The sequence below is a fragment of the Triticum dicoccoides genome, chromosome 2B (assembly GCF_002162155.2).
Source record: "Triticum dicoccoides isolate Atlit2015 ecotype Zavitan chromosome 2B, WEW_v2.0, whole genome shotgun sequence".
NCBI lineage: Eukaryota > Viridiplantae > Streptophyta > Magnoliopsida > Poales > Poaceae > Triticum > Triticum dicoccoides.
The window spans coordinates 196,302,572-196,311,126 of NC_041383.1; the positions used below are offsets into that span (position 1 = coordinate 196,302,572).

An 8,555-nucleotide genomic window follows, 5' to 3' on the forward strand; every position below is an offset into this window, starting at 1 on the left:
TTTTAGTCTCTTTACTATTTGGATCCAAACATGGGTGAGGCTAGCAAGTTTTAGTCCTACTACTTTTAGTTATGGGACTAAAACGTATTCAAGCATGCTCTAAGGTTGCAGATTGGATCGGTGGCCTCCGAGGGGGCTGATTATAAGCAATGAAATTAGTAGTGTGGAATTGTCGCGGCATTGGCAGCGTGGCGGCAAAAGATTGCTCCCAGAAATCCAGAAGCAAGTGTGGCCAGATACCCGCACCTCTCTCCACATTTATATATAAGGTCATCCTCGTTCATCCTTATCTCCCACAACCTTATTGTTGAGCAATTAAAAAAGGAGGCCTCTGGAATAATCTGGCATGGTGGCCGCTGCCGGCTACGTCCATCCTCATGCCTCCGCTCAGTTCGACCACCTACCACCACCACGCCTCACTCCTCGTCACCTTATCTCTCCTCTTTCTCGTCTCCCCCACTACGCTCAGTCTGACCTGTTGGGACACGGACGACACCGTCGACATGCTTGCGAAGGCTAGTGTCGGAGAGGATCTGCATCAGTGGTGTACGTGTTGAGTTATGTAAACCTGTAGATGTCATTAGTTTTTGCACATCACATTACTCCCACATGGGTCAATTACAACAGATATTTTTGTAAAATAAATGCATCTTGGTGTTCCGTCAAATGCACGGGCATCTTGCTAGTAGAGGATAATTCAGCTCGGTTATGGGAAATTTTAATGGAAATTGAATATGTACTAGAACATGAGAAAATTTATTGGTTGCAACGCTGCCGTGCAAATTGGCTTAAGAATGGAGACCGCAATACAATTCTCTTCCAGATTTTTTCTTCAGCTTCAAAGAAACTGGATTTTATTAAACGACTCAAGGGGGTGATGGAAACTGGCGTGAAGGTAATGATAATTTTGGTGGTCTCATTTCATCTTATTTTGCTAATCTATTTCGTGTGGATGTTATTAATCCAGATATGGAGGCTATTAATAAAGTTAATCCAAGGGTTACAAAGTATATGAATGAGTCATTAACGGCTCCATACACAGCGGAGGAATCGAAAAGAAGCTTTATTTGGCATTGGTGATCTCAAAGCCACTGGTCCTGGCAGACTTCACATGGTTTTTTTATTTTAAAAAAAGGTCGTTGCTTGGGGATGATTTGGTTTCGGCTATTACGAAAGCTATTAACTTGGGTACAATATCGAAGGGATGGAATGACGCCACACTTGTGCTCATTTCAAAAACTAATAATCCGTAGAATATCACATAGTATGGTCCCATCAACTTATGTAATGTAGTCTGCAAGGTAATATCCAAAATGATGGCAGACAGGTTGAAAGTGTTACTTCCAGAGTCGATAAGTGTAGGAACGAAGTATGTCTACTAGAGGAGGGTGTGAATGGGAGATTTAAATGTTCTTTCCAGAAACTTCAAATCCCTCAGAACATGGCAGCAGAATAGATGGAACAGAAACAAGTCTACGAAGAATAACTACCAAAAAACAACAAGAGTGATTACCGAACATAGATAACATGGTTGAAACTTAACCAAAGATATACTATCAAAGATAAAGCAGGGTTAAGATGAAACCAGTTATGCTCGATGGCAACCCAGGATTTGGTAGACTTTTTCGCCCTTCTACAAAAGGACTACTTATGGTTGGTGGGACTTGTGATTCAACACAGAAGATAAACTCTCTTCGTCATGTTCTCCTCGACAACAGTTCGTCAACTAGTGTCGATCACTCGTGGTAGATGATTGATGTGATCTCCAAACCTTCACGGACTTTGTCTTCTTGAACCACAATTACTCTTGCTCTTTGAAAGACTTGACACGTAACCTTCTAGAGAGTTGGCAGCTCTCAAGAGTAAAAGGTGGAGCGTACTGAACTTAGATCTCTGTGATGCTAAACCATTAACTATTTTTTGGCCCTTGGGGCTTTCCCTCGGTGGATTTTATACTCAAATCTTATGGAGAGGGTGCCCACACAAACTTCTCGAAATCACGGGCAAACAACGATTCATGTTGGAGTGGGGTGGCTATTTATAGTCACAGCCTTCCCTCATGGGAAATGATCATGTAGGATATGGAGTCCAGCCAATGGCCAACCGACATGTTTTCAATGGTCGTATTTCAAACGCTACTGACAACTTACTTGGGGAACAAGTAAGATGACTCTTTGGTCCGAAGAAAAGCTCTCGTAGTCCAGAAAGGACCGACAAGTATTTATTTAGAACATAAAGAGATTTCTCTCAACTCTCATAGATTTACGTTTAGCATTAGAGAAACAAAAGTTTCAAACACTATACTCCTCTTAATAGTAGAGTGGTCCTATGATATGACTCAAGAAAGATAAAATGATCTATGAAAGAAAATATTACATTTTTTCTCCGTTTTGATTCTTCTCGTCCGCAGTCAATTTCTTAGGCAGACATCAAACCAATTGCTTTGCGTCAACAACTTTTCGGGGTCAATTTCGACGCACATAATCTTCGGTGATAATATTTGCTGCCCCGCGGGAGATTATCTTCGGAGCTTGTTTCAAACTCCCCATGACTCTAGGGACCTATTCTCTTTGTGTGCACTAGCTAACACATTAGTCACTCTCTGTTACTGACAACAATCTCCAATTTAGAAGGAGGCAAAACATTTGTATTATTATAGATAATATTATAGTGCCTTATGAGTGTCTTCACACAATGAAGATAAAGAAAGTAAAGACCGGCCTGTGTGCAGTAAAATTAGATATGCACAAATCATATGATCGTGTTGAATGAAGTTCTCGAAGAGCCATTCTTCATAGAATGGTCTTCTCAATGGCACTAGTCGAAATGATAATGAAGTGTGTGGGCACACTAAGATATCATGCCAGGTTCAATAATTTTGAGATGGATGAGATTATACCCACAAAGGGGCTTCGATAGGGGGATCCTCTTCCCCTACCTATTTCTCCTTTGTACTGATGGATTGACAACATTTATAAATGAGAAAAAAGGAACAATTATTGTAAAGGGGTGCAAGTATGTGGAGATTCGCTATAGGTCACAAATCTTTTATTCGGTGGCGATTCATTAATCATTATGAAGGCAGACTCATAGAATGCAATAGCCCTTCGCAATTTTCTATTAGATACTGTGAATGTTCGTGCCAATTAGAAAGTGAAACCAAATCCTCTATTTACTTTAGCCCGAATACTGAAGTTACAACTGAGGCCGAAGTTTGCCACATACTAAATATACGCACTGAGTCGCTATCATATAAGCACCTTGGTTTACCCAATTACCCTTGATGGTGGGCCTTGATATGTCAGAGTGTTTTATGCATATTATTGATCGGGTAGATCAAATGGTGATGGTTGTAAAGAGAAAACCATGTCCCTTGGGGGGCAAGGAAGTGCTTCTAAAAGCGGTTGCTTAGGCAATCCCAACATATTACATATGCAATATTCGTCCTTAGTCTCCTAAATAAAATTTGCAAGGGAATCACCAATGCAATGACACAATATTGGTGGGTTGATGACGAGAACCAGTGAAGAATGCACTGGCTAGTATGGTGGCAAATGTGTGTTCCAAAGCATATTGGATGAATGAGATTTAGTGACTTGGGTAGCTTTAATAAAGCCCTCTGGCCAAGCATGTTTGCGTCTAATTGAAAATAATGAATCCTTATGTGTAAGAATTCTCAGGGCTAAATATTACCCGGATAGCAATATCTTGTCAGTTAAGTTGACGAAGGGCTATTCGTATGTTTGAAAAAGTATTTGCTCGGGTACCGAGACTTTGAACCAAGGTTATATATGGATAATTTGTAATGCCTTAAATGTTAATTTTTGGGATGATCCGTGGATTCCTACTAGTAGCTCCAAGAAAATAGTTATGAGGCGAGACCCTACACTTCTCACTATAGTACACGAGCTTATTGGTCGACTACTGGACAATGGGATGCAGTATTAGTTAGAGATAATTTTGAGGGAGTTGATGCAGACAGAATCCTCCAAATCCCACTTTCAAACCTAGAGATGGACGATTTTGTTGTTTGGTAGTATAGAAAGTCTCATGATTTCACGATGCGATCAACCTACTACCTTGAGTGGAATATTAGGTTTGGTAGCAAATTTGAAGGAAGTAACATCCAAGGTGGATCAGCGGCCAACCCAATTTGGAATGTATTACGGAAATTAAAATTCCCAGGCGAAGTCAAGGTTCATGTGTGGAGAATATTACAGAGTGTGATTACATGTAATTTATTCTTGCTGACCGGCATATGAAAATTCATACTGTATGTCCTATGTGGCAAGTGCATATTGAAGACATATGCCATGCTTTATTTGAATGTGTTTGAGCGCAGAAAGTTTGGAAAACCTGAGCCTATTGGAAAAAGTGGAAGAGCTTTGATTGTTGATAGGGTTGGTTCGGTTGTACTAGAGGAGCTGATTTGTAGTTCGACTCATGATCTACACTATTTGCTCAAATCCCTGTATCATGTTTAATTGCAGTGGCTAGTTGGTTCATATGGTGGAAAGGAAGACATTGCACAAAAGGAGAAAATATCCCTAAACCTAAACGTTTTATTTTCTCAATACAAGCCCTTGCTTTGAACTTTTGTCGGGCATGTATTGTTCAATTTTCGGCAAAAGAGGTAATGTGGGCTAAACCACCACAAGGTACACTCAAGTTGACTATAGATGCATCATTTGATTGCGGAAGGAATATTGCCTCCATGGGTGCGATTTTGATAGATTATGTTGGCTTCTTTATCACATCTGAAATCTACTCCCTCCGTTCCGAAATAATTGTCGCTGGGGGCATCATTCCGAACAGGTGAAATAGTGTGAAAGTACAATACTACCCCCGATTTGAAATCCATCGGGAGGCATCTTCCTCCGTCGCTCCTCCCCTACGCCAGGCTTCTCCGCCGTCGCTGCTCCCTTTCGCCGGGCTCATCCGGCGTCCTTCCCCGCCGCGGTCCGCAGCTCCCTCGCCGGCCGGCCCTTCCCCGCCGCGGTCTGCAGCTCCCTCATCGGCCGCCCTTCCACGCCAAGGTCAGCAGCTCCCTCGCCGGCCGCCCTTCCCGCCGGCTGCCTGCTCCGCCACAACTTCGGATCCTTCGCTGCTGGCCACAGATCCTTCGTCGGCCGCCTCCCCCACTCCAATCAAGAGCTCAAAGTCAGCCGTTGCGTTGTCCACTTCTGCTGCTCCTCTCGTCTCTGCTCCTCTCCACTCCAATCAAGAGAATCTGCAATTGATCCAAAAAACAGGTCAATTGATGTCAATTTGATTAACTAAATCATCCAAAAGCCAGAATGATAAGTCCATATGCTACTGTTGATCCCAAGACCGGAATGACAAGTTCAGGTGTTCCTCAATTGAGGAATTTGATTAACTAAGTCATCCAAAAACCAGAATGATAAGGCCCCATGCTACTGTTGATCCCAATTTTGATGCATATCAATTGCTGTTTGAGTTCTCCAAATGAACAGGAGTACTCCTCGATTTTGATATGAAATCACCATGATACTGTAGGTCCTTAAGCCCTCCTGTCAAACAAAATAATGTACTGATCTTGAAATACTCCTGTCAAACAAAATAATGTACTCCTCTGACAGGAAGATCCTTAAGCCCTCTCTGACAGGAAGATCTTTCATTGGCACAAAAGGGGTACCGCAAAAACAAAATAAACATTTGAGCATTTCACCCTTCACGGCTAAAAGTATGTTACCTCTGATCTTTCGAAGTCTCCGGTCAGATTTCACTTTGGGCACGCCATCTGTATTACGCGTATGTCAGAAAAATATTGAATAAACAAGCATGTGAGATAACTTTGGCTCAGAGATGTGAGATAAACAAGCATGTGAGTAGAAGATCTTGAGCCTTTTAAACTACAGCAACAACAGTATACAGATAAGCAATCATTTTTATGCTCTGCTCATCATCTCCAGACAGAAAATTACTCATCGAACTAAATACTCAACTTGGTACAGGCAACTTAATTTACTTGAGTTCAGGGTACAAAATAATCACAGAAATGCGCAGGCAGGATTCTATGTTCGCCACATCAAATAATCATAACTCTAAATCACAGTTAAATAATGTATGTGTATCAAACCAAAGAGGAAGTTCTCCTGAACATGCCGGTGGCCTCCTCCATCTCCTTGAGGGTGAACACCATGGAGCAGTTGCACTTCTTCGGCGCGGGCAGCGGCAGTGGCTCCTTCACCTGCCACAGCTCGGCCGTCTTGTACACCCGTGCAGAAGAAAAAATCAGATAACCAAATTCTCATGGCATACTTTTTTTTTTCTTTTGGAAGTTTTCATGGCATACTTTGAAGAATGTTGCACTGAAGAAGCAGATGATCATACAGTGACAAATCACTTTGCCAACAACAAAGTGGGAATGAAATAGAGGGTTGCACTCACAAGGATTCAACTGGTCAAGTGATTTGCTTCTCCTCTCACTCCAACCACAACCCAATCTTCAGTCATCTCACTGGTGTTGCAGGTTCAGTGTGATGACAGTGCTCGACCGTCTCCGTTATTGACTTGCTGATGATCTTGATTGCTTGGACTGGCAAGGCTGCTGGCAGTACCAACCGGGACCTAAACCGGAGCATAATCAAGAGTAAGCATGTCCAATTAGGCACGGTAAAGAGAATGAGAGACACAGTAAAACAGCAAAACGAAATTCAGTAAATAAAAACACTAGACATAGTCCATCAATGTGTATTTCTGAAACTGAAATGAAATAGTGAAATGTCATATGGACAACACATTTTATTTTCTCGGCTTGATTGTATTCGTAGCAGGAGTATCAAGATTCAGTTTCAGGCTTTTGTTAGTTGGTCTTGGTCATAACATTTGAGGCTAGATATCCTACAGGTTTTATTACAGTGGTCAACAGATAAACATAGCTGGGCATCCTTTGTGCCTGCTCACTCAGAAACATAGCTGTTGGACCATCTCCGTCATTGACTCTGATGATCTTGATTGCTTGGACCGGCAAGAATTAGAGAAAGAATTCAAATCAAGTGTAGTTACAGCACATCGCAGCGGAGAGGGCTGCCGAATCGAATCGAATCACCTTGAAATTACTCCATGGCTGGCATCCGGTGTGCGACGGTTCCCCAACAATCGTGAATGAATTGTGCGTTGTGAGGTAGGCGTACTTATTGAATGGCAACAAGTTGTTCTGAAGACCAAACCAGAAGCAAAGCAAATTCACAATTAAACATTAGGGCCATAAAAAATTGTTTTCATCATGATTTTCTTGGCTACTGAGTCCAAACAAGTCCTATACTCCTAATTGGGTATTTTGAGAAGCATCAAAGTTATCAGATTTTTTGTTGGCGGGTAATCAAACTTATTGGATTTTGGGAGAAAATTAGGCCATAACGCCCTGCCATATCTTACTGAAATCTCTATGCATGTAGAGAATGTGACCCCAATATACAAGCAACATTAGATAAACATGATTATGGAAATATCCTAATAAAATCCATCTTTTTGTCGGCACGGACTGAACAAGAGAAAGTTTGCTGCTGAGCAAACTACAATCTGCCCATGACATAAACCGCATTCTGTTTGTTTCAGAAACAGATCTGGCCAACCAAGAATTTATGGAAAGAGGAATAAAGGAACTCAAAATCATAAACAAACATAATCACTTGTTCTTATTCCTTCTCCGATACAGGAAAAAAAAGAGAAGAACCAAACAACTGGAAGAATTAAGCAGACTCTTACAACGAGTTGGAAGGGGTTGGTGGCGGTGGAGCGGGCGCAGTGGGAGCCGCCGAGCCGGCGAGCTTCGCCTCGCAGTCGAAGCACCACTGCCCGGCACTGCAGCCAGCACTCGTCGAACACTTGTCGCCTACCTGAATTCAGATTTTTTTTTCGAAAAGGGGGGACTCCCCGGCCTCTGCATCAGAACGATGCATACGGCCTACCTGAATTCAGATGCAACCCAAGGCTCAATTTTAGCAGAGACAAATATGATGGGCGAATTTGATCACAGCTCATCATACAAATTCAGATGCATCTCCGAGGAGCTTGGCGGCAGGGTGCAGGAGACGGCCGGAGCGCCGGACCAAGCACTCCTCTTCCTCCTCAGGGTCGTCGGCGACCCCGACATGTTGCGCCGCCTCGCGAGCAGCCCGGGTAGCGGCCACGGCCAGGACGAGGGCGCGCGGGTCAACAGGCCGGGGGCGCTTCTCGACAGCAGGGAAGAACAGAAGACCACTGCGCCGCCATCCTCCTCCCGCTGCTCCAGCACGGATCGAGCACCACCGCCCGTGTAAAAATATCACCTTTGACCGGATCGAGCACGACTTCTGCTCGCGTGGGCGGGAGGCGGGCGCAGCTGCTGCTGTCCGCTTGTGCTGCTTCTGGTGGTGCGCGAGGAGCGGCCGCCCGGAGGAGGGGATTGGGACGGGGATAGCTGGAAGCTCGGTGGTGGTGCGGCGGCGTCCTGGTGGCGCTGGGTGGCGTGGTCGCCGGAGGAAGAGGCGGTCTCGATGGGGTCGTCCTCATCCGGCTGCTCCAGCTCGTGGATGGGCGCCAAGGGGGGG

General features: G+C 43.8%; 1 long non-coding RNA gene across 4 annotated transcripts; it reads right to left on the reverse strand.

The window, feature by feature from the left end:
- Positions 1-4,669: 4,669 nt before the first annotated feature.
- Positions 4,670-8,549, reverse strand: LOC119363031. 4 transcript variants are annotated; one of them, XR_005173722.1, is made up of 5 exons: positions 8,013-8,549; positions 7,732-7,934; positions 6,412-6,591; positions 5,714-6,229; positions 4,670-5,230 (listed from the first exon to the last, which is right to left on the reverse strand). It is a non-coding gene; the product is annotated as an uncharacterized LOC119363031 (long non-coding RNA). The 4 variants fall into 4 exon arrangements; XR_005173723.1 differs by adding an exon at positions 7,073-7,180 and having other exon boundaries at positions 7,732-8,549; XR_005173721.1 differs by having other exon boundaries at positions 7,732-8,549.
- Between the last annotated feature and the right edge of the window lie 6 nt (positions 8,550-8,555).